The sequence below is a fragment of the Lissotriton helveticus genome (assembly GCF_964261635.1).
Source record: "Lissotriton helveticus chromosome 1_1 unlocalized genomic scaffold, aLisHel1.1 SUPER_1_unloc_42, whole genome shotgun sequence".
Lineage (NCBI taxonomy): Eukaryota > Metazoa > Chordata > Amphibia > Caudata > Salamandridae > Lissotriton > Lissotriton helveticus.
In genome coordinates this window covers 1107495-1131581 of record NW_027611684.1, presented here as the reverse complement: position 1 = coordinate 1131581, position 24087 = coordinate 1107495, and positions in this window count along the sequence as shown.

The following is a 24087-nucleotide window of genomic DNA, read 5'->3' as shown; positions in this document are numbered from 1 at the left end:
AAAGGCCTAAACGGTGCAGCTGGCACTACTTGCTGCGCAGCTGTAGGAGGCCTAAATGGAGCAGCTGGCACTACTTGCTGCGCAGCTGTAAAAGGCCTAAACTGTGCAGCTGGCTCTACTTGCTGAGCAGCTGTAAAAGGCCTAAACGGTGCAGCTGGCACTACTTGCTGGGCAGCTGTAAAAGGCCTAAACGGTGCAGCTGGCACTACTTGCTGGGCAGCTGTAAAAGGCCTAAATGGTGCAACTGGCACTACTTGCTGGGCAGCTGTAAAAGGCCTAAATGGTGCAGCTGGCTCTACTTGCTGGGCAGCTGTAAAAGGCCTAAACTGTGCAGCTGGCACTACTTGCTGGGCAGCTGTAAAAGGCCTAAATGGTGCAACTGGCACTACTTGCTGGGCAGCTGTAAAAGGCCTAAATGGTGCAGCTGGCTCTACTTGCTGGGCAGCTGTAAAAGGCCTAAACTGTGCAGCTGGCACTACTTGCTGGGCAGCTGTAAAAGGCCTAAACGGTGCAGCTGGCACTACTTGCTGCGCAGCTGTAGAAGGCCTAAATGGAGCAGCTGGCACTACTTGCTGGGCAGCTGTAAAAGGCCTAAATGGAGCAGCTGGCACTACTTGCTGGGCAGCTGTAAAAGGCCTAAATGGAGCAGCTGGCACTACTTGCTGCGCAGCTGTAAAAGGCCTAAATGGAGCAGCTGGCACTACTTGCTGGGCAGCTGTAAAAGGCCTAAATGGAGCAGCTGGCACTACTTGCTGCGCAGCTGTAAAAGGCCTAAATGGAGCAGCTGGCACTACTTGCTGGGCAGCTGTAAAAGGCCTAAACGGTGCAGCTGGCACTACTTGCTGCGCAGCTGTAGGAGGCCTAAATGGAGCAGCTGGCACTACTTGCTGGGTAGCTGTAAAAGGCCTAAACTGTGCAGCTGGCTCTACTTGCTGAGCAGCTGTAAAAGGCCTAAACGGTGCAGCTGGCACTACTTGCTGGGCAGCTGTAAAAGGCCTAAACTGTGCAGCTGGCACTACTTGCTGGGTAGCTGTAAAAGGCCTAAATGGTGCAACTGGCACTACTTGCTGGGCAGCTGTAAAAGGCCTAAATGGTGCAGCTGGCTCTACTTGCTGGGCAGCTGTAAAAGGCCTAAACTGTGCAGCTGGCACTACTTGCTGGGCAGCTGTAAAAGGCCTAAACGGTGCAGCTGGCACTTCTTGCTGCGCAGCTGTAAAAGGCCTAAATGGTGCAGCTGGCACTACTTGCTGGGCAGCTGTAAAAGGCCTAAATGGTGCAGCTGGCACTACTTGCTGGGCAGCTGTAAAAGGCCTAAACGGTGCAGCTGGCACTACTTGCTGCGCAGCTGTAAAAGGCCTAAATGGTGCAGCTGGCACTACTTGCTGCGCTGCTGTAAAAGGCTTAAATGGTGCAGCTGGCACTACTTGCTGGGCAGCTGTAAAAGGTCTAAACAATGCAGCTGGCACTACTTGCTGGGCAGCTGTAAAAGGCCTAAACTGTGCAGCTGGCACTACTTGCTGCGCAGCTGTAAAAGGCCTAAATGGTGCAGCTGGCACTACTTGCTGCGCAGCTGTAAAAGGCCTAAACGGTGCAGCTGGCACTACTTGCTGGGCAGCTGTAAAAGGCCTAAACGGTGCAGCTGGTACTACTTGCTGCGCAGCTGTAAAAGGCCTAAATGGTGCAGCTGGCACTACTTGCTGCGCAGCTGTAAAAGGCCTAAATGGTGCAGCTGGCACTACTTGCTGGGCAGCTGTAAAAGGCCTAAACGGTGCAGCTGGCACTACTTGCTGCGCAGCTGTAAAAGGCCTAAATGGTGCAGCTGGCACTACTTGCTGCGCAGCTGTAAAAGGCCTAAATGGTGCAGCTGGCTCTACTTGCTGGGCAGCTGTAAAAGGCCTAAACTGTGCAGCTGGCACTACTTGCTGGGCAGCTGTAAAAGGCCTAAATGGTGCAGCTGGCACTACTTGCTGGGCAGCTGTAAAAGGCCTAAATGGTGCAGCTGGCACTACTTGCTGGGCAGCTGTAAAAGGCCTAAACGGTGCAGCTGGCACTACTTGCTGGGCAGCTGTAGGAGGCCTAAATGGAGCAGCTGGCACTACTTGCTGCGCAGCTGTAAAAGGCCTAAACTGTGCAGCTGGCTCTACTTGCTGAGCAGCTGTAAAAGGCCTAAACGGTGCAGCTGGCACTACTTGCTGGGCAGCTGTAAAAGGCCTAAACGGTGCAGCTGGCACTACTTGCTGGGCAGCTGTAAAAGGCCTAAATGGTGCAACTGGCACTACTTGCTGGGCAGCTGTAAAAGGCCTAAATGGTGCAGCTGGCTCTACTTGCTGGGCAGCTGTAAAAGGCCTAAACTGTGCAGCTGGCACTACTTGCTGGGCAGCTGTAAAAGGCCTAAATGGTGCAACTGGCACTACTTGCTGGGCAGCTGTAAAAGGCCTAAATGGTGCAGCTGGCTCTACTTGCTGGGCAGCTGTAAAAGGCCTAAACTGTGCAGCTGGCACTACTTGCTGGGCAGCTGTAAAAGGCCTAAACGGTGCAGCTGGCACTACTTGCTGCGCAGCTGTAAAAGGCCTAAATGGAGCAGCTGGCACTACTTGCTGGGCAGCTGTAAAAGGCCTAAATGGAGCAGCTGGCACTACTTGCTGCGCAGCTGTAAAAGGCCTAAATGGAGCAGCTGGCACTACTTGCTGGGCAGCTGTAAAAGGCCTAAATGGTGCAGCTGGCACTACTTGCTGGGCAGCTGTAAAAGGCCTAAACGGTGCAGCTGTCACTACTTGCTGCGCAGCTGTAGGAGGCCTAAATGGAGCAGCTGGCACTACTTGCTGCGCAGCTGTAAAAGGCCTAAACTGTGCAGCTGGCTCTACTTGCTGAACAGCTGTAAAAGGCCTAAACGGTGCAGCTGGCACTACTTGATGGGCAGCTGTAAAAGGCCTAAACGGTGCAGCTGGCACTACTTGCTGGGCAGCTGTAAAAGGCCTAAATGGTGCAACTGGCACTACTTGCTGGGCAGCTGTAAAAGGCCTAAATGGTGTAGCTGGCTCTACTTGCTGGGCAGCTGTAAAAGGCCTAAACTGTGCAGCTGGCACTACTTGCTGGGTAGCTGTAAAAGGCCTAAATGGTGCAACTGGCACTACTTGCTGGGCAGCTGTAAAAGGCCTAAATGGTGCAGCTGGCTCTACTTGCTGGGCAGCTGTAAAAGGCCTAAACTGTGCAGCTGGCACTACTTGCTGGGCAGCTGTAAAAGGCCTAAACGGTGCAGCTGGCACTTCTTGCTGCGCAGCTGTAAAAGGCCTAAATGGTGCAGCTGGCACTACTTGCTGGGCAGCTGTAAAAGGCCTAAATGGTGCAGCTGGCACTACTTGCTGGGCAGCTGTAAAAGGCCTAAACGGTGCAGCTGGCACTACTTGCTGCGCAGCTGTAAAAGGCCTAAATGGTGCAGCTGGCACTACTTGCTGCGCAGCTGTAAAAGGCCTAAATGGTGCAGCTGGCACTACTTGCTGGGCAGCTGTAAAAGGTCTAAACAATGCAGCTGGCACTACTTGCTGGGCAGCTGTAAAAGGCCTAAACTGTGCGGCTGGCACTACTTGCTGCGCAGCTGTAAAAGGCCTAAATGGTGCAGCTGGCACTACTTGCTGCGCAGCTGTAAAAGGCCTAAACGGTGCAGCTGGCACTACTTGCTGGGCAGCTGTAAAAGGCCTAAACGGTGCAGCTGGTACTACTTGCTGCGCAGCTGTAAAAGGCCTAAATGGTGCAGCTGGCACTACTTGCTGCGCAGCTGTAAAAGGCCTAAATGGTGCAGCTGGCACTACTTGCTGGGCAGCTGTAAAAGGCCTAAACGGTGCAGCTGGCACTACTTGCTGCGCAGCTGTAAAAGGCCTAAATGGTGCAGCTGGCACTACTTGCTGCGCAGCTGTAAAAGGCCTAAATGGTGCAGCTGGCACTACTTGCTGGGCAGCTGTAAAAGGTCTAAACAATGCAGCTGGCACTACTTGCTGGGCAGCTGTAAAAGGCCTAAACTGTGCAGCTGGCACTACTTGCTGCGCAGCTGTAAAAGGCCTAAATAGTGCAGCTGGCACTACTTGCTGCGCAGCTGTAAAAGGCCTAAACGGTGCAGCTGGCACTACTTGCTGGGCAGCTGTAAAAGGCCTAAACGGTACAGCTGGTACTACTTGTGCTTAGGGCAGCATTTTGTCTCTGTAAATATAAGCCCTCTGTGGCTGAGCCTCGTAATTGCCCATACAAGATTAACAAAAGTTCAATGTCACAGTTCTTAGAAATGACTCATTTTCCCCAGGATGTGGTGCCCCTCTGTCCGCCACTCGATTTCAAGGCAGAAAGGAGCCGAGGGGCCGTCGAGGAGCGCTCTGGCAATAATGTGGGGGCGTGGACCTAATTAACCAAAGAATCCCGAGTGTGGAACCGGGAAAAACAGGTCCGAGTCAAATGGGCAAATGATTTCTCTGCACCTTGGACGGGGATGCCCTCGAGTGAAGGTGCGGGCCCCCACTGATGGTTAAGATGGTTTTGCAGGGGTAATTGAAAGAGGGCTTCCTGCCCCGTGATAGTAAAAAAGAGAATCCTTGCTCTCTTTGCATCAGCCGCCAGCCACCTGGACAGGCCTCTCCTCCTCTGTACCCCTGGACAGGCCTCTCCTCCTCTGCCCCTCCTCTGGGCAGGCCCCTCCTCTGGACAGACCTCTCCTCCTCTGCCCCTCCTCTGGACAGGCCTCTCGGTGAAGGATTCTCATTAAGGACAGAGGAGCCCAGAGTTCATTCCACCCCATACAGCGCCTCTGACTCCGCCCTGAGCCTCGGGGCGCTATGCACAGGCCCCGAAGAGAGACACTGCTCCCCTGGACCTGCCCAGAGGCGCCCCCCGGGGCAGGACTGTGGCTCAGACCGAGGCGTTTTAATACCACACACCAGCCTCGAGGCGCTACACACGAGGCACGTGTTCATCCCTCAGAATGAGGGAAATCATGATCCATTTCCATCTTTCTGCCCCTTTAATGTATGGAATACGTCACTTGACAAGGTGAATCTCCAACTGGTGCCAAGTCACAATATGCAACTACACGTCATCATGTGGCTTTTCAAGGCCCCTTCCTAAATGTCACAAACGTAAAGACAATATGCCCAGGTATTAATAATCAGGACAACAAGCAGGCTATAGAATTATCGCAAACAACTCGTCACAATTAACCAACTCTGCTTCACACAAGTTTTCTCTCTCAATAGCCTGGTTTAGCTTAACCCCTTCGGCGCTCATGACGAGCTACGGCGCTCGTACGCTGATGACAAGCTGAGCTCGTCATGTAACATGGGTTTTTTAAAAACCCAGCGCACAGCGGGAAAACCGCTAGCGCGCATGCTGTTAATTAAACATAACAAGCTCTGGAACAATTGTTCCAAAACAGACCATAATATTAAAAAGTCTGCCCTCTCCCGGCCCTGGCTCCAAACGCTAGCGTCTGCGGCAGGGCAGGAATGGGAAGGGCAGGGCAAGGATGGCAAGACCGGGCAGGGCTGGCAGGGTAGGAAAGGGCTTGCAAGGCAGGACCGACAGGGCAGGGCTGGGCTGGAAAGACCAGACTGGGCTGGCAAGGCAGGGCTGGGCAGGGCTTGCAGGGCAGGAAAGGGCTGGCAGGGCAGGACTGACAGGGCAGAGCTGGGCAGGGCAGGGCTGGAAGGACCTGGCAGGGCAGAAAAGGGCTGGCAGTGCAGGACTGATGGCAGAGCTGGGCAGGGCTGGAAGGGCATGACTGTCAGGGCAGAGCTGGGCAGGGCAGGGCAGGGCTGGGCAGGGCTGACAGGGCAGAGCTGGGCAGGGCAGGGCTGGCAGGGCAGGAGAGGGCTGGCAGGGCAGGACTGAAAGGGCAGAGCTGGGCAGGGCAGGGCTGGCAGGGAACCCCGGGAATGTTCAGTTCATAGCGACAGAGGGTTGCTGAGTCAAGGTTACTACAGGCCCCTCCACCCTGGCTGACCATGAGGCTCATTATTGCCTAAAAAAAAATACTACAAGTCTAATTAAGCAGTAAGTATTTTATTTGATGCCCATGTATTAAGTGTGCTTCTGTATTGATTGTATTACAATATTCTTTATTATAAGTTTGTCACGGAGTGGTACACATGGGACTAGTCCCCATGTGGTCCTGAAGAAGAGGTTTAGGGGACACCTCGAAACATGTCCACGAAATATTAGGCGCTTAAACACATAACAGTTACTTTTTCCCTATCATTAACCCCCTTTTTTAGGTCTCGCCTACGCAGCGCACATGCGCTGTTAGAAAAAGACCTATTGAAATCATTTCGGCTTTTCAGCCACAAACGTGCACGCATTGCATTGCTTTCAATGGCAATGTAGGCACGTTTGGAGATTCCCTTGCGGGAGCGAGCTTTGGCAACATATCTTTGCTCGCTCCCGCAAGGGAATCAGCTGTGTGTTCTCTCGCACTCTCCCCACCCCTCCCACTTGTTTTATTTGCAGCGCTCAGAAAAGATAAACAGCGGTCTTAAGCTCTATGAAAAGGAAAATAAGGCACTCAAGAGAATTGAAGCTTTTATAATAGTAAATGTATAGTGACTCATTTGAAGATCATCGTTTTCAGTCGCGTTCAGAAATGCGATGCTTTCTTTAGAGAAATCAAGACAAATCTACCATTTGGGCGCAGTACCGTTAGATTAGTTAAGGCGCTGTGATTCACAACGCCTTGAAACTGCAGATGTGTGGTTTGAAACGCTGCATGAAAATCTCCTTTCTCTGTGTCCTTCTGAGCGACAGTGATGTGATCAAACGTCTACTTGACAACTAAGCTAGGATTTAAGCAATCTGATTTAATACTGTACTGTAACAGTATGAGAATATGAAAATATCGTACCTGCGTGTGCTTGTGTTGTGACACACTTTGTTGAAAAATTTGTTAGCCGAAAAGGAGTACTGGCGGTTGTTATATGCAGCGATGTGTACTGTAAAGTGAGCGCTCTTACTAGACTGTCGCTGTTTAACTACAAATATCTCGTCCCTTCCTTACTCGAGTGAGCGTGGGTGAACGACAGGTGATTTGAAAATTACCCAACGTGATGAAAACAGTCTTTTAAATCGTGTATGCTTTTCAGTTTGTTATTTTACTTTAGTGATGTTGAGGCTCAGGATGGCAGCAGGGTTGCCCTGCACCTCATGCAGCAGCGGGTTGGGGGTATGCAGGAGTCCCCGCTGCGGGCGCAGAGTTGCTAGAAGGTTAGGTTCATGCTGGTCGCACGCAGAGCTCTTACCATCCGGTCCAGCCTCAGCAGCTCCTCGAAGGCGGCAGGTGTCAGGATATTATTGTTGTCTCTGGTCACCGCAGTGAGGGAGGCGTAAGTGACCTCAGGGTACAGCCTCTGTGCCATGAAGAGCCCGGAGTCGATGGTAGGGAAGTGGTCTATTATAACAGCCTTCTCGCTCTTGGCGGGCCCCCCGACTGGAGTGAATTGCTCCTCAATATCATTGGACAGCCTCTTGGGCAAGAAGTAGAACCCGGCTCCCAGCCCTGCAGCCAGCACCACGGGCACCAGCAGGAACCACCAGGGATGCCTGGTGATCAGTGCGCCCAGGCGGCCGAAGACCCTGGAGAGGGGCCGCTCCAGGCAGTCCGTGTGGCAGGTGGGCATGGCGGGGTGAAGGGTTGAACACCCAGGCGGTGACCCTCAGCACCCAACACCAGAATGATGTGGACTGCCGCAGACTGCACGCTGAATAAATGAGAAGAGAAATTTTAAAAATGATAACAAAAACCCCCCCACAAAATAAGACAAAACAGATCAGATCCGAAAATCTCGCTAATAGGCAGAGTAACCGAACAGAAGCAGCTCAATGTGGAAAGTGGAAGTTAATAAAGCGGCAGATCTTCCTGGTGGTGACATAAAGTAAACACACCGAGTGACCTTAAGACCTGCTGTGGTGAAGTGGGCGGCTCCGAGTTTTAGCGAGCCATTGACATGAAGCTATTTTAGGGTAAATAGGATGACGTGACCTCACCTCCTCTGCACCCCTCCTCTGAATCCTTACCAACTAGGAGCAAGAATAAAGTATAGGCTCACTAGCTAGGTAACTTTTAACGTCACCTGCACCGCTCCCCCTACACTGCACTACACACATGTCAACATAAAACTGCTCCTACGTAAATTCGCAAGTCGCAGCACGCCCCAGACAGTAGCTGTTTGGGATGGCCCCAATGATGAAGCATGCCAGTTAGGGGTAACCCTTGGTGAGTGAGGGGACTCAAGAAACACATTTTCTTTTCTCAAGACAGGAATGTTTTCCACTCATTAAGTGAACCCTTTCCTATGGCTAGGTTTGTTGATCCATCAACTACGGATTATTGTTCCCATACAATCACCCCTTACCACCTCCACAACCACACTCCAGACAGGGACATCCACATGCCAGCCAAGGGACAGCCACACACCAGACAAGGACAACCACACACCAGACAGGGACAACCACACACCAGACAGGGACAACCACACACCAGACAGGGACAGCCACACACCAGACAGAGACAACCACACACCAGACAGGGACAACCACACTCCAGACAGGGACAACCAGACACCAGATAGGGACAGCCACACTCCAGACAGGGACAGCCACATACCAGACAGGGACAGCCACACACCAGACAGGGACAGCCACATACCAGACAGGGACAGACACATACCAGACAGGGACAACCACACTCCGGACAGGGACAACCACACTCCAGACAGGGACAACCACACTCCAGACAGGGACAACCACACTCCGGACAGGGACAACCACATACCAGACAGGGACAGCCACATGCCAGACAGGGACAGCCACACGCCAGACAGGGACAACCACACACCAGACAAGGACAACCACACGCTAGAAAGGGACAACCACACGCCAGAAAGTGACAACCACACACCAGACAGGGACAACCACATACCAGGCAGGAACAGCCACATACCAGACAGGGACAGCCACATACCAGACAGGGACAACCAGACATCAGACAGGGAAAACTATATTGCAGTGCAGAGCAGACAAATGTGCATTCAATAGCAAATGTTATTGTTTGTATCCAGTCAACACTGCCTCAGAACATCTTTAACCCCTTCCACGCTCATGACGAGCTGGGCTCGTCATGCAGTAGCCTCCTGCTACGCTGATGACGAGCCCAGCTCGTCATGAACAATGGTGTTCATGATTTCCCAGCACAGGGGAAAAATCCCCATAGCATTCAAGGTGTTAAAATGCAGAAGCCTGTGTTTGAATTAATTCTCACACAGCTTGCAAATGCCACTGTTCATTTGTTTCCAGGGATACACAGGCACTCATAGGCACACACAGGTACAAAATTCACAGGCACTCAAAGGCACATACAAACACACATGGGCACATACAAGCACTCATAGGCACACACAGGCACACAGAGACACACACAGGTACAAAACACACAGGCACTCACAGGTGCAAACATGCACACATAGGCACGTACAGGAACACATAGGCACACACAGGCACTCACAGGCACACACAGGTACAACACTCACCGGCACTCAAAGGCACATACAAACACTCATGGGCACATAGAGGCACACATAGGCACACACAGGAACTCATAGGCATGCACATGCACACAGAAACAAAAACAGGCACTCTCATGCATGCACATGCATGCACAGGCACACACAGGCACTCACAGGCACACACAGGTACAAAACTCACAGGCACTCAAAAGTGCATTCAAACTCACATGGGCACATAGAGGCACACATGGGCACACACAGGAACTCATAGGCATGCACACAGAGACACACACATCCACTCACATGCATGCACAGGCACACACAGGCACACAGATGAACACAGGCACTCACAAGCACACACACTAGAATGCACAGTCATACACAGACACAAACAGGAACTGGTAGACACACACAAGCACTCACAGGCACTCAAAAGCACACAAAAGGGCACACACACACAGGCATTCATAGAACCACACGGTCCATATAGGCATACATAGGCACACACAGGCACTCAAAGTCACACATAAGCGCACACAAGCAGTCATAGACACACACAAGAAGACACGGGCACGCACAGTAACACATACATACAAATGTTCATAGGCACACAGAGGACCAAACAGGCACTCATAGGCACTCTAAAGCACCCGAAAGCACAAATGGGCATACACAGGCATTCATAGGAACACACAGTCCCATATAGACACCCTTGGACACTCATACACACACACAAGCCCTCATAGGCACACACATATGAATATACAGGCATACAAAGAGACAAAAAAGGCACTGGTAGACACACACAGGCACTCACGGGTACACACAGTCACTCATATTCATGCACAGGCACTCATGGGCACATACAGACAATCATAGGCACAAAAAAGCACTCATAGGCACAAACAAGCACTCATAGGCACAAGCAAGCACTCATAGGCACTGCTGTTCAAAGACACAAGGACGGAACGGAAACGTCAATAAAAAGCCGGGAAACACATTCCTGGTAAAAAGAATTATAAAATGAAACCAGAAGAGTGTTGTATAAAAGAATATAAAGGGCAGAAGATTAACGGCTTCCACATTGCACCATTCCTGAGTTACCTGTAATTATGCGGTGACATTGTATTATGTGGATAAATGAACTGAAATTCAAGAGAGTGCCTTTGGGAGTCAGAGGGAGGGACTGCCATGCCATGTCTTCCCTGGACAGGAATCAAGCATCCTAGGACCGGTTTCTGGCTATCAGCCGTCTTCAGCCAGGATAGCTTGACTACAGTGGCGTAGTGAGCACGGGACCCACGTCTGGGCATACCCTTCCCACATATGGGGAACAGCAAAACACACAAGATGATGGATGGAATGTTGCACAATGGCAAAATATTCACCCCTAGTCACAGATCTGGGTTTAATCCATCTTTATTTTGCTCACCAAGCCACCCCAGTACAGACATGGCCATATGAAAATCAGTCTTGATCCTGTGCCTCATGGGAACAGTCCAGCCCGAACTGCCAACCCAGGAACCAGGATACCTACACGAGGGATCCCGGGTGCATAGGTGTGAAGTGGCGTCAGAATCGCCGTGGAACTTAGTGGAGGATTTCAGGAAGATACCACTGCTAAAGAAGGTAAAAGGGTCCGGTGAAACAAAAGCCTGGATTCAAGAAGAGCAGAACCTGTAAGCAGAGTGGACAGAGTCTAGGTCACCCAGGAGTGACCCAGGAGCAAGGGAGTCATGTGCTTACCAATGTCGGTGGCTGCAGAGAAGCTGATGGTGCCTATGTTTATGCAGCTCCGTGGACCAGGTGAAACTGAGGACGACCAGGAATGGTGAACTAGCTGTCACACGTCGGATGTCGATATCCAGAGGGTCGGTGTCTGGCGGGAGCATCAACAGACCTTGGGAACGGCAACACATGGCAGAAGAGGAACAGGTGCAGTGTCGGGATCAGCAAATTCCAAGAGACTCACTATGTGCAAGTAAATCAGAGTAGGCCCTGAGCAAGCAGGGGAGCCCACTGGAGTTGAATAAGACCCTTTGTGAAGGCCCAAAGATCTCTGGGGACAACAATCGTCCAGACTTAGCAACGGCCAGTCGACGTGGTGCACAGGGAGTCGGTTCCAGTTGTGTCGGTGAGGGATACTGGTCTGCAGGCCTCGAGGAAGCTATAGGACCATCACCTGTGTTACCGACCCAGTGGAAGACCAGATCAGCAATCGGTCAGCTGTGTTGCGGTGCCTGAGTATGCAGGGGAGTGACCCCTACACTACAAGGGAGATTCCTACGGGTGTCTTTAGATGTCCGCAGCACCTGGAAGGGACCTGTACGGAGCACGGACACTAATGGTGCAGTGGGCTTTCAGAACGAAGAGAATAGGAGCAGACAGAGACTTCCCAGTTGCAGTCTCAGTCCTAAAGGAAAAGACCGCTGAGGTCAGTCCGACGCGGTCTGCATGGCTCGGTCAGGCTGTCCAGACGGTTGAAGAGGATGCAGATTTTGATTTGAATTGAATCCCATGACGAATCTTGGGACCCACCCTCAGGTAAGCCCTTAAGTACCCTAAGCAAAGGGTTGAGATGATTCAGGGACCCGTCCCAGAGGAGGGGCTGGGCAGTGGGGAGGTTACTCCAATGTCCTTTGACCAGATTTGCGCCAGAGCAGGGACCCAATGGCCCCTTGAACTGGTTTGAGCTGGAGTATGCAAAGAGGGCATCAAATGTGCCCTTCAAGCTGTCTAAGTTTCACTGATGAAGTACTGGGTTTTTCGGAACCCAGCGGTGTCAGGGTACACCCTAAGACTTCAGGTACTTCCTGATTCAGACACAGAAACTCAGAGTCTTCTAGGTGAAGTCAAAGATCGAATTTATTGGCTGCAACCAAGTAACAGGCGTCCTAGAAGTACAACATGGTGTATATTCTCAGGAGACTGCTCAAAATTACAAAGCCAGGCTTCTCTTCTTATACGAAATATTGTGCTTTAGGCAAACATTCTTTACATTTTAATAGACCATTCACATGTTTTCACTACAAAGGAAAAGCAGAGTCATGATGACAAGCCCATGTTTCAGTTTGTCCAGCCCACAATAAATTATCCGGCAAGGCCCAGTATTCTCATCAGATATCGACGGACCCCCAATAAAAACGGGCACCTCCTCATCGTAAAGCAAGTTGTAGAAGAAGAAACAGGGGCAGGTGTGTGTAAGATTAGGCAGGGTGTGTGTGCGATGAAAAGGTTTATGGTAGGCTGTGCCTTGATGCTATCTCGCTCGGCCACTGGGAAGGGAACTGGCTGGGCAGGTTCGGCCTGGGGCAATGGTTTCAGCTTGCCCAGGTCACGGAGAAGTCAGTTAAGGTGTACGTGTCCTTTGGAATCGAATTTGGCTTTAATCATCTGCCTATGTGAGGGCAACTCACAAAATGGCTGCCGTGCACAAAATGGAACCCAAGGGTTCAGAACGAAGATGATGATTTCGGGGTGAAATCGTCACTCGGATATGACGAAAATGCTTGTGCATAGTGTACTTGTCATTCTCGGTCTTTTGATACCAAAATCGTCACGTTACGACGAAGTTTATTACACGAATCCAGAATTTTAAGTACTACACTGGCAAGCGCTCCCACCCGGTCCCAATACACTAAACCCTGTCTGGGAGGTGGTCAGACCTCTCTGTGACAGGATACCTATTGTCTGCCTTCCTGTGCTCGAGCTCGGCTCAGCAGCAGGAGGTCAGAATCGTTTCTCAGGCCAGCAGCAGTCAAAGCTTGCTGTCCGGAAGGTACCGGGAGCACTGAGGGCCTCCTGAAGGAAGGACCTTTACATTGCCTGGAATCCTACCTCCCACACTGTTTACTGTGCGGGAGGTATGATTCCAACATGTTTGATATCAAACATGACAGGGTTCGTTACAGCCACTTTAGAGATGGTCATCGCATAATGACACATGGCCACTCAATGTATCGTAATGGCTGATGCACTTACAATCCGGGAGAATGGACTCCGAAGGTTTTAGGGGTGTTCTGCTCATGCAAAGGCACTCTCACACTTGGAACACGGGAGAATGGACTCCGTAGGCTGCAGGGGTGTCCTGCTTATGCAGGGGCACCCTCTCGCTTAGAACCAAGCACTCTGCTACCAGGATTGCAAAGGCCTGCCATACGGGTGACTTATAGGTCTTAAGTGCAGTGACACTAAATATAGGAAACCTATATATTTAGTAAGTGGTGCTAGCACCAGCTTACACAGGCTGCAATGGCAGGCCAATAGACACAGTTTGATTGGTCTCTCACGGTTGGCATAATAGATGCTGCAGCCCAAGTGATACCCCTGGTGTACCTATGCCCTGGGTACCTCAGTACTAAAAGAACACAGTTGGCTGCGAAATGGTTGCTGCCTACTCCTCTTGGACCTCTCAGCTGCTTTTCACACGGTTGACCATAACACTAACACAAAGACTCCACAAAGCCGGCATAGAGGGAACTGCTCTAGACTGGATCTCGTCCTACCTGCGAAACAGAACTAATGTCATCCCCCACCTTTCTTGTCCAAACCATACTCCACAAAAGCAGGGGTCCCTCAAGGCTCTATCTACATGATCAATCAATTTCACCTCACATGCTATAATTATGCAGATGACACGCAAATACTCCTTCAACTGGAATGCCCCAAAGACATTGGAAACTCGCCAATTTTCAGTTGTTTCAGAGCCGTGGATCAATGGATGATTTGGAGCCACCTCAAATTGAATACTTCCAAAACGGAAATACTCACCTGTGGCGATTGGAAACATTATGATCGCTTGCCGCTTGGCGTGATGAACTGAGGTCACCGCTTAACCCCTTCGCGGCGGGGTTTTTTCACCTGCTGTGCGTGGGGAGGAGGGCAGCACGCGGTGCTGCCGTGCTTGTGATGAGGGTATATATAGAGTGGTCCCAGACAGAACACAGCGGATTTGAGAAAATCACAATGTTTTAGTTAAATAAATTCTAGAGAAATAAATCCTTTAGGGTGCAAGGTGTTTTTATTTTCACCGCACCAAAGTCAATCAATGATCAAAAAATTAGATGAGAGATATATACACAATATACATAAATTCAATACGCCGACAGGGAAAAGAAAAAGTATTGGGGAAGGGTACACATTTTTTATGATAGTTTAACATCACTAATCAAAGTTTTCATGTGCATGACTCTACAGATCACAATCACGGAATTTAATAGATCCCCATACACGGGGTCAGAAGACAAAACGTGAACATCAAAACAACATTTAAAAATAGAAGCTCCTATTCAGCTGTATACATCAGGCTATCCTTAGGAGTTCTGGATTGTAGAAAATAGTCTACGTTTCGACCCTGGGATTGTAGGACAATAGATCCTTACTACGCGGGTCTTCGTCAGGACGTGAAGGGAGGAGGGGGGGTAGGGTGGGGCTGTTTCCTAGACAAAAATAGAAGTATATTAAAAAAAACGGTCTCAAGAAGAGTCCCAAAATAGTAAATTCAGTTACGTTCGGGGTATCTACATTAAACTTAAAATAAACTACAGAAGGAGGAAGAGTTTTTATACTGAGGATAGGATCATGATTAGCATAAAATTACCTGGTGAGTAATCAAAAAGGTGGCCTGGGAGAATGTACCTGGTCGTTGGCTTGACGTAAATTATGCCAGTATATGTCCGTATCTAAAAAACTGATTGAAAGGTGACAGGGGCGCCATTTAGTTAATATTCCCGCCATAGAATCAACATTCGACAATAAAAACCATCATGGTTACTTGATATAGAACCTACCCTTGCTATAGGGCATGTTGGGATGAATGGAATCAATCGTATTTATTCAGGACTGCACCTCCATCGTTGTGGGGTAGAGTAGGGAAACTCAGACTGTTAAATTATATGTCTGAAAATACAAGCATTAAAAACGAAGTCAGGGAAAATACATAGAGGACTTCATCATATGGTAGTTATAAAGCGCTGGCAAAACGCCCACAGGTACCGCCTTAAGGCCACTCACCATAAAGGAATTATCAAAGGGGATCGATCGTTATACTCTTAGATTTTTCCGTCGTGGCGGGGTGAAAAAGTAGCTTCCACTCTTAATCTGGAAAAAACGGTAAAAGACCGAAGTCAGGAAAAACACAGTCTGGCGGCTTACTAAATTGCGTGAATGGAGCACGTGAGCAACCGCCCACACAACCCGTCCGGGACACTCACCCGAAGAGATTAGTTTGCAGTCCTGGACACTCACCCGAAGAGATTAGTTTGCAGTCCTGCAAACTAATCTCTTCGGGTGAGTGTCCCGGACGGGTTGTGTGGGCGGTTGCTCACGCGCTCCATTCACGCAATTTAGTAAGCCGCCAGACTGTGTTTTTCCTGACTTCGGTCTTTTACCGTTTTTTCCAGATTAAGAGTGGAAGCTACTTTTTCACCCCGCCACGACGGAAAAATCTAAGAGTATAACGATCGATCCCCTTTGATCATTCCTTTATGGTGAGTGGCCTTAAGGCGGTACCTGTGGGCGTTTTGCCAGCGCTTTATAACTACCATATGATGAAGTCCTCTATGTATTTTCCCTGACTTCGTTTTTAATGCTTGTATTTTCAGACATATAATTTAACAGTCTGAGTTTCCCTACTCTACCCCACAACGATGGAGGTGCAGTCCTGAATAAATACGATTGATTCCATTCATCCCAACATGCCCTATAGCAAGGGTAGGTTCTATATCAAGTAACCATGATGGTTTTTATTGTCGAATGTTGATTCTATGGCGGGAATATTAACTAAATGGCGCCCCTGTCACCTTTCAATCAGTTTTTTAGATACGGACATATACTGGCATAATTTACGTCAAGCCAACGACCAGGTACATTCTCCCAGGCCACCTTTTTGATTACTCACCAGGTAATTTTATGCTAATCATGATCCTATCCTCAGTATAAAAACTCTTCCTCCTTCTGTAGTTTATTTTAAGTTTAATGTAGATACCCCGAACGTAACTGAATTTACTATTTTGGGACTCTTCTTGAGACCGTTTTTTTTAATATACTTCTATTTTTGTCTAGGAAACAGCCCCACCCTACCCCCCCTCCTCCCTTCACGTCCTGACGAAGACCCGCGTAGTAAGGATCTATTGTCCTACAATCCCAGGGTCGAAACGTAGACTATTTTCTACAATCCAGAACTCCTAAGGATAGCCTGATGTATACAGCTGAATAGGAGCTTCTATTTTGAAATGTTGTTTTGATGTTCACGTTTTGTCTTCTGACCCCGTGTATGGGGATCTATTAAATTCCGTGATTGTGATCTGTAGAGTCATGCACATGAAAACTTTGATTAGTGATGTTAAACTATCATAAAAAATGTGTACCCTTCCCCAATACTTTTTCTTTTCCCTGTGGGCGTATTGAATTTATGTATATTGTGTATATATCTCTCATCTAATTTTTTGATCATTGATTGACTTTGGTGCGGTGAAAATAAAAACACCTTGCACCCTAAAGGATTTATTTCTCTAGAATTTATTTAACTAAAACATTGTGATTTTCTCAAATCCGCTGTGTTCTGTCTGGGACCACTCTATATATACCTACATATTACCCAGGTCCCACTGACTATATGGGTCTAACCCTAATCTCTATAATATGTGCTTGTGATGAGCTCAGCTCGTCACGTTGCACGGCGTCGCTGTGCTCATGACGAGTGGAGCTCGTCATGACCACACCCGTTTTGGAACGATCAGCACAGCGGGAACATTATCCCCGTGTGGGAACGTTCCAATGATCATGGCGAGCTCAGCTCGTCATGAGCACAGCTCAACCGTGCCTCATGACGAGCACAGAAGGAGTTAAAGTATCGAAGGAAGTAAGAAACCTTGGTTTGACCATGGACTCCAAGCTATCGATGAATGCCCAAGTGGACAAACTAGCAAGATCAAGCTTTGTTACTATAACAACTCTGCTTCAAATCTTCCCCATTTGAGATTTCCACACAAGGTCCAAGCTACCATCTCCCTTGTTTTGTCCAAACTCGAATACGCCAATAGCCTCTACCACGGATCACCTTTAACGACCATGAAAAGACTACAACAGATTCAGAACTCGGCTGCCAGACTACTCTTGTATATCAAACCGCTAGACCACATCTCCCCTGCCTTGAAAGCCCTGCATTGGCTCCGCCAACGCTATTCCGAGGACACGGCAACACGTCCACTAAACGGTCTAGACAGACCGCAATGTTTACCTTTGTTCCCCTGTCCCAGCTGTCTTTCCTGCTGCACGCCAACACTCAGCGAAGTCCGGGGGGACCACAATCCCCAGCATTTCCCCTGTGGCGCCGGTCTGTGATGCAATCAGCAAGTGTCAGGAGGCGCTTGAAATTCAGAGTAGGGCTCTCGCACCAAAGGGACGCGCGCGGGAGCGCGCTGGGCGAAACTTGGACCAAGGGCGGGGCCGTCCGAGGCCAGAGCAGGCTGGGCTGGGCCTGCTCTCCAACCCCTAATCCCTGGGACCCGTATTTAACCCCTTCCACGCTCATGACGAGCTGGGCTCGTCATGCAGTAGCCTGCTCACACGCTCATGACGAGCCCAGCTCGTCATGAATAATGAGTTTTTGAAAATCCCAGCGCATGGTTGTAAATCTGCGAGCATCGATGCGGTTAAAGTACTGTGGCTATGTCCTCCAGCTTGCTAAACTTTTGAAATTGTCCTTTCTTTTATTGGCACCCAGTTGGCACAGTGTGTATCACAATTGACTCCCGACTGAGAACACTGAAGAATGTTGTATGTGCCTACCCTGCTTGTCTTAGATAGTGCATATAGAGCACCATAGTGGTGCTTTCAAGAGGAACCTCTTGCGTCCACCTAAAATTTAAACCTAATAACTAACAAGAGAGTCTAATCTTAAAAATATTTCAGAATGGGGAGATGAGCATGCTTTGAGAAGAAACAGGCTCGGTCTTGTCCAAACCAAATAGTAAACCTACCTCTATTGACAGGATGCTAGAAAAGTCTCTAGGAGCCGTGGCAACTAAAATAGAGCGGACCGAGAGACGACTGTCCCTGACCCCAAATCTAGAAATTGCACCGACTGACCCGAGTATCTTACAAATCTCAGGGGCTTCTATAACTGACCTCTCCAGTGACCAAACACCAATAATAGAAGTAGTTATCCCAGAGCCACCCAGGGTTATTACTCCAAACCAACCGTACAGAAAAGGCACATATACGTTAATAAAGAGAAGAATTTTGGATAACGTATGTCTCCTGGCTGACTTTGATCAGAGGGCACCTTCCTTTCTTGTGGACTTTCTCTATAACTGACACCCCCCAGCAGGGGATGCCGGGAGCAGTTGCACTTCTGTAAAATATATGAAAGTGGTGGTATTTAATGTGCTTGACCTTTGTCTGCTGCTTTGTGCTTTTTTGTCTTTTGTAGTCCAGAGATATTTTTGCGGCTTTGTCACAGAAAAGGATGAAATTATTATATCAAATGTTCCCTTATTTGTACAAAATTAAGAATCCAAAGTTAAACTAAGGGCACCCAAGGATGTCTTTAAAAATAGTTTTGGCTGATAAACTGACCATGAGATAAGAGTTTCCTAATTTGACTCAAACATATCTGTTGCATATTTAAAATTTCTATAGAATGCACACTTTTCTTTTTTCATATCAAAACTTTCTGTATGTCTAATTATGTTTTCTTTGTTCATCTGAGGCCGGTGCCCCCATCGCACTACCGCTGCCAGGCCTTACACAAAACCATTCATTATCCTGAATTCTAGTCTAAGTGCTGGTACTGCCAGAAGTGTATTCAAATTACATATTTTCCTTAAAATTGTCATTCTATTTTATTTAAAAAGTAGCATTTTGAAATATCTATGCATTCTACAGCGTACAACAGAGAATAAGAGACTTTGCTCGATATACAGGTGATAAATGTAGAAAGTACCTATGGACATTGTAATAAGCCTCTAACCCACCTACGCAACGAGGAGTTGTTTAATTAATATGTGCTCACTTTCATTCCGGGTATCAGAAGATATTTTGTCCAAGTAAGGGTAAGGCTTCATGACTTCCAGCTTCTCTTTACCAGGATACCAATCACAGCTGCAATGTTTACGAAACGTATTTCCCTTAAAAATCAAACCTTTACTCTTGGAAATATAAACTTTCAGTCAGCTTGACATCAAGAGAGGGGTGCATTTTAGCATCCTTTCTTTTTAACCTATATATTAATTCCTTAGAGAAGACCCTTCTCGCCACAAATGCTGATTGTCCCCAGGTAGGCAAGCGTAGCCTGCCAGTCCTCCTATACGCAGACGACGCAGTCCTTGGGTGAGGACAGCTTGGTGCCTACAACTTCTTCTGAATTCTTTTGCCCTTTTTATGAAGGACTTGGACCTTTCGTTTAATCATTCCAAGTCGTTCATTATGCAGGTGGGACTTCGTAAAAGCTAAGCAGTTCACTTTTAAATTTGGACTTTCGTCAATACCGAAGACCAATGATTTCTCCTATTTGGGAGTTGTGTTTGACGATTCCTTGAGTTGGTGCCCTTTGCATACTTGGAAGAAATGGGATCTAGTGAAAGCTTTTGCAGCTGTTTTTAACTTTGCCAGCAGAGTGGGAGAGAAGCCAATAGGGGCTCTTTTGAAGACAAATATATCTCAAAGGTTAGTTATGGAAGTGAGATATGGGGCCACATTAGTGCAGGGGCAGTGCAAAGTGCACAAAACTCTTTCCTGCGATGGGCCCTTTCTGTCCCACAAAGCACCCCATTTTATGTTGTGCACAAAGAGTTGCGGATGTCTTTCCCCTCAGATGTACTGGTTTTCCGTCCCTTGGCATTGTGGCTTAATATTTGGGCTAATTAAGAAAATACACTTAGCAAAGACGTCCTACGGGAAGGCCTTTCACTTGACCATGTCTCAAGCATCCGATGGCTCCACTACATAAGAGTTGGCCTTTCCAGGGTAGGTAGGAACTATTTGCTAACTCTGAGAGCATATGTAAGAGGGATCTTTCTCTGGTCAAAGAGTGTTTTTTAAAGAATGAGCTGCTGTGATAGAGAGGGAAATGAGCTGTGTAAGCCTAGTGTGCGTAAGTACATTTTGTTAAAAACTGTACCAACCACCGAACCTTAACTTCTAGGGCTTAAAAGCATCCATGATCGTTTTCTATTGACCCGGTTTTGGCTCAACCTCTTCCATTACCTCATGGCACACCCTCGCGGCTTCCACAGAGGCCAGTGCCTCATGCCCTGTGGCTGCAACGGTGAGTCTCCTCAGGACATGATACCCTTTTTTAATGTTTTGTATTTTTTATGCTGTCCCTAGAAAGTTATTTATTATTCCCATTCTCAAAAAAGCGCGTTTTAGGCAGGTGAGACCAGCTTTTATCTTTTTACAACTCCTCTCTAAAGACACTGTTTTGCATACGCTTTACTTTTTACTGTTCGCTGTTAGATTCAGGTAAAGCTGCGATTAACTTCTGTACTGTAATTCATGAATTTTTACCTTGTGTTCTGATTAACTTGGACATATTATATTTGTCAATCTGTAACTTGGAAGTTGTTTTATCATTTTATATATGACTTTTATGGTTTTCTTTTATAAAACCGAATAAAGCTTGTTGATAATAATCACTAGGGGGGTTCATTTACAGGGTAGCATAGTATCCCTCACAATAACTCCAGGAGTCACAGTCCACACAATGTACATGGTTGTTCCCCCTACTCCAACCTTACATATACCCCCAATCACCTGCCCAAAACTCTCCCTGCTGATGCCAATGCGGTTTCCATCATCCCACAGACCATATTTTTGGCCACTTTGAAACTGCCCACTCAATAAAAATGCTGCAGTTGTAAATACATATCAACTACCATTTCTTGTGTTTAAAACATTTTATTGAATAATAAAAGCTAATAAACATAAGCTGATTATTAAAGCAAAACAAAACATCAGTTGCCATACACATAAGAGACAAAAGTTGTACATGAAAATCAACATACTGTAACACAGCAAAGTTCTGTAGAGCACAATTCTTAATTTCAGGCAATCTTTAAAGTTCAACAATAGAAACGTTCATAAAGAACAGAAAAGGAAAGAAAGAAGGTGAGATACAGTGATTTCATTAATGTAATACGTCCTACATATAGAAAAATAAATCTAAATATTTTCCTTAAGCAATACAGTCTGCACACTAAAATACTAAGAGAAATGTATTGAACAATGAACATTTCATGTGTATAAAGAACAGGAAAGGAAAGAAAGAAAGTGGGATACAGAAATTTCATTAATGTAATGCTTCCTACATATAGAAAAACAAAATTAATTATTTTCCATAAGCAATAATGTCTGCACACTAAAATACTAAGAGAAATATATTGAACAATGAACATTTCATGTGTAATTAGAATTCAATTTGAATATTTTAACCTTCTCAGCATTATTTGACGCATGATTACAACCTGAATGCTTTCAGGAAAGGAACCGCCTCATGGGGTTCAAAATCACATCTTTTCCAACAATAGGATTCAAATGATAAACTTGAATTTCAATTAAATTTATTGATTTAGGCCGTTTTGGAGATCAGCAATTTTAAATATATACAAAATCCATACACTTTTGTAAAATTGTCACCTAAACTTGAATTCAATCCACCTTTTGATTAAAAACTTCCCATTCCAGCAAGCATTACAGGACCACTTGTGGTTATCTTCCGAATTAGTGATAATGTTTCAGATGGCAACAACAATAAATATGTTTAGAATTTTACCTCCGAAAGGAAAAACATGCCATTTCTGAATCGTGGTGCACAATAAAATGTAGGAACAGAAGGGCATTTTTAGGTATAGCATTCATTAAGGTTTAACCAGGCTTGAAACTAGAGTTCCTGAACTTTTGGACATTTAAATGTCATATTTTAAAAGAGTTCAAACAGACACAGCACGAGCTCCACGAAAAATTGAAGATGAGTGAATTGTACTTAGAGAAAATGTGCTGATTAGTAATCTATTGATGTAAAATACAGTGGTCAGGCAATGCTTGTGGATCTAATCTATTCAGATTTTAACTCCATAGTTTGTTCAATAAAGTGACTAGGCATAATACTTGAAGGTCCATCTCTCAGATCAGTTCTTTTACAGTTTTATTTGCAATAACACTAAAAGAGATCATTGGAAAATAGATTTTAAAAGCCATGGGTAGAATTGATCCTTGGTCTAAATCTAGATTATTGTCTGCAATAGAAACCAGTACAAATAGATCAAATCTAAAAGGATTGAATATGTTTATTATAGTGGTTTAGAGTAAACCCAGAAGACACACATTGGTCCTAAAACTCAGAAAATGTATCTAAAGATTATGATTACATCCAATTTATGTCCAGAGACCGATTTAGATGCTTTCCTGTTTAAGTGACAACATTTGCAAATATACTTAACAAAACATTAAAGCTGGATGTCAGAAATTCTGTCTTTAAGGATTGTATAAGAGTTATGTGTGATGATTTTTATTTGATCTGAAGCAACACTATCACAAAATAGGTATGTGCACAGGTTATCATTCAACTAACATTATTAGCAAACTTAATTTGGAGGGAATTGAGAAAAATTGCCTCATGTACCAAGGGTTTTATTGTCCAAAAATCCACTGGTTCGGTAATTCACAGAGTTTGCAAATGCTAAACCCCCCTTTTTGAAATGTACTAAGCCCATTTAACAATTCAGAATTTGGAAGGGGAATGTTAATAGTGTCCCTTCTGAATATGTAATACATCCTTAAGGTATGTATTAAGCTTTGAAACCATATGTGGGCTGAAAAACAGTAACAGGATGTAGTAACCCAAGAGGACATTTGTGAATCTGAAAGTAAAATGGGGTGCATTAAAAATGCCTTTATTTAAAAGCAATCGCAGACACAGTAGTGTGCTGACTCCACAAGCAACCACTTTTACCAAATGGATTATTAATACATGAACCTCAGTATTTCCTATATTGCTCAAATTTAGTCTCTAATATTTTTGTCATCTGGTGTAAATATTTGTTTCTGTTATTTTATTTCCCATTTCAATATTGTCATGAAATGTACCTATTCTTTTTGTCAAACATATTGAAATATCTTTATCACAATTTTTGGGGCATTCTAAAAAATGTTTTCACTCTCTAACTTAAAGCTTCCTAAGAACAATACTGACGCCAGTTCCTGGTTTCTCCTAGATCATTTAGCTTTCTCACTAAACCAAGCACAATATTGATTTGAGAGAAGTGGTTATTGTAGTCATATGCACTGGGGTTCGTTTTAAAAAAACAAATATTGACCTTCCTTTATCTTTAGAAATAATACTTGCAAACATTTATATTAAATAATTTCAGATAATTTACTGATAAAGATATCAGATAAAGATCCCCTAATTTCTTATACCTTGTGGTATCAAAAATCTGCTAGAATTAACAGACTTCTCTTCTAGATAAATCCAGGTTTGAGAAGGTTTAACTGCGATTATCAAATTTCCGTTATTTTAACACATTTTCTCAGTGCACAGAGTATTTTTCCT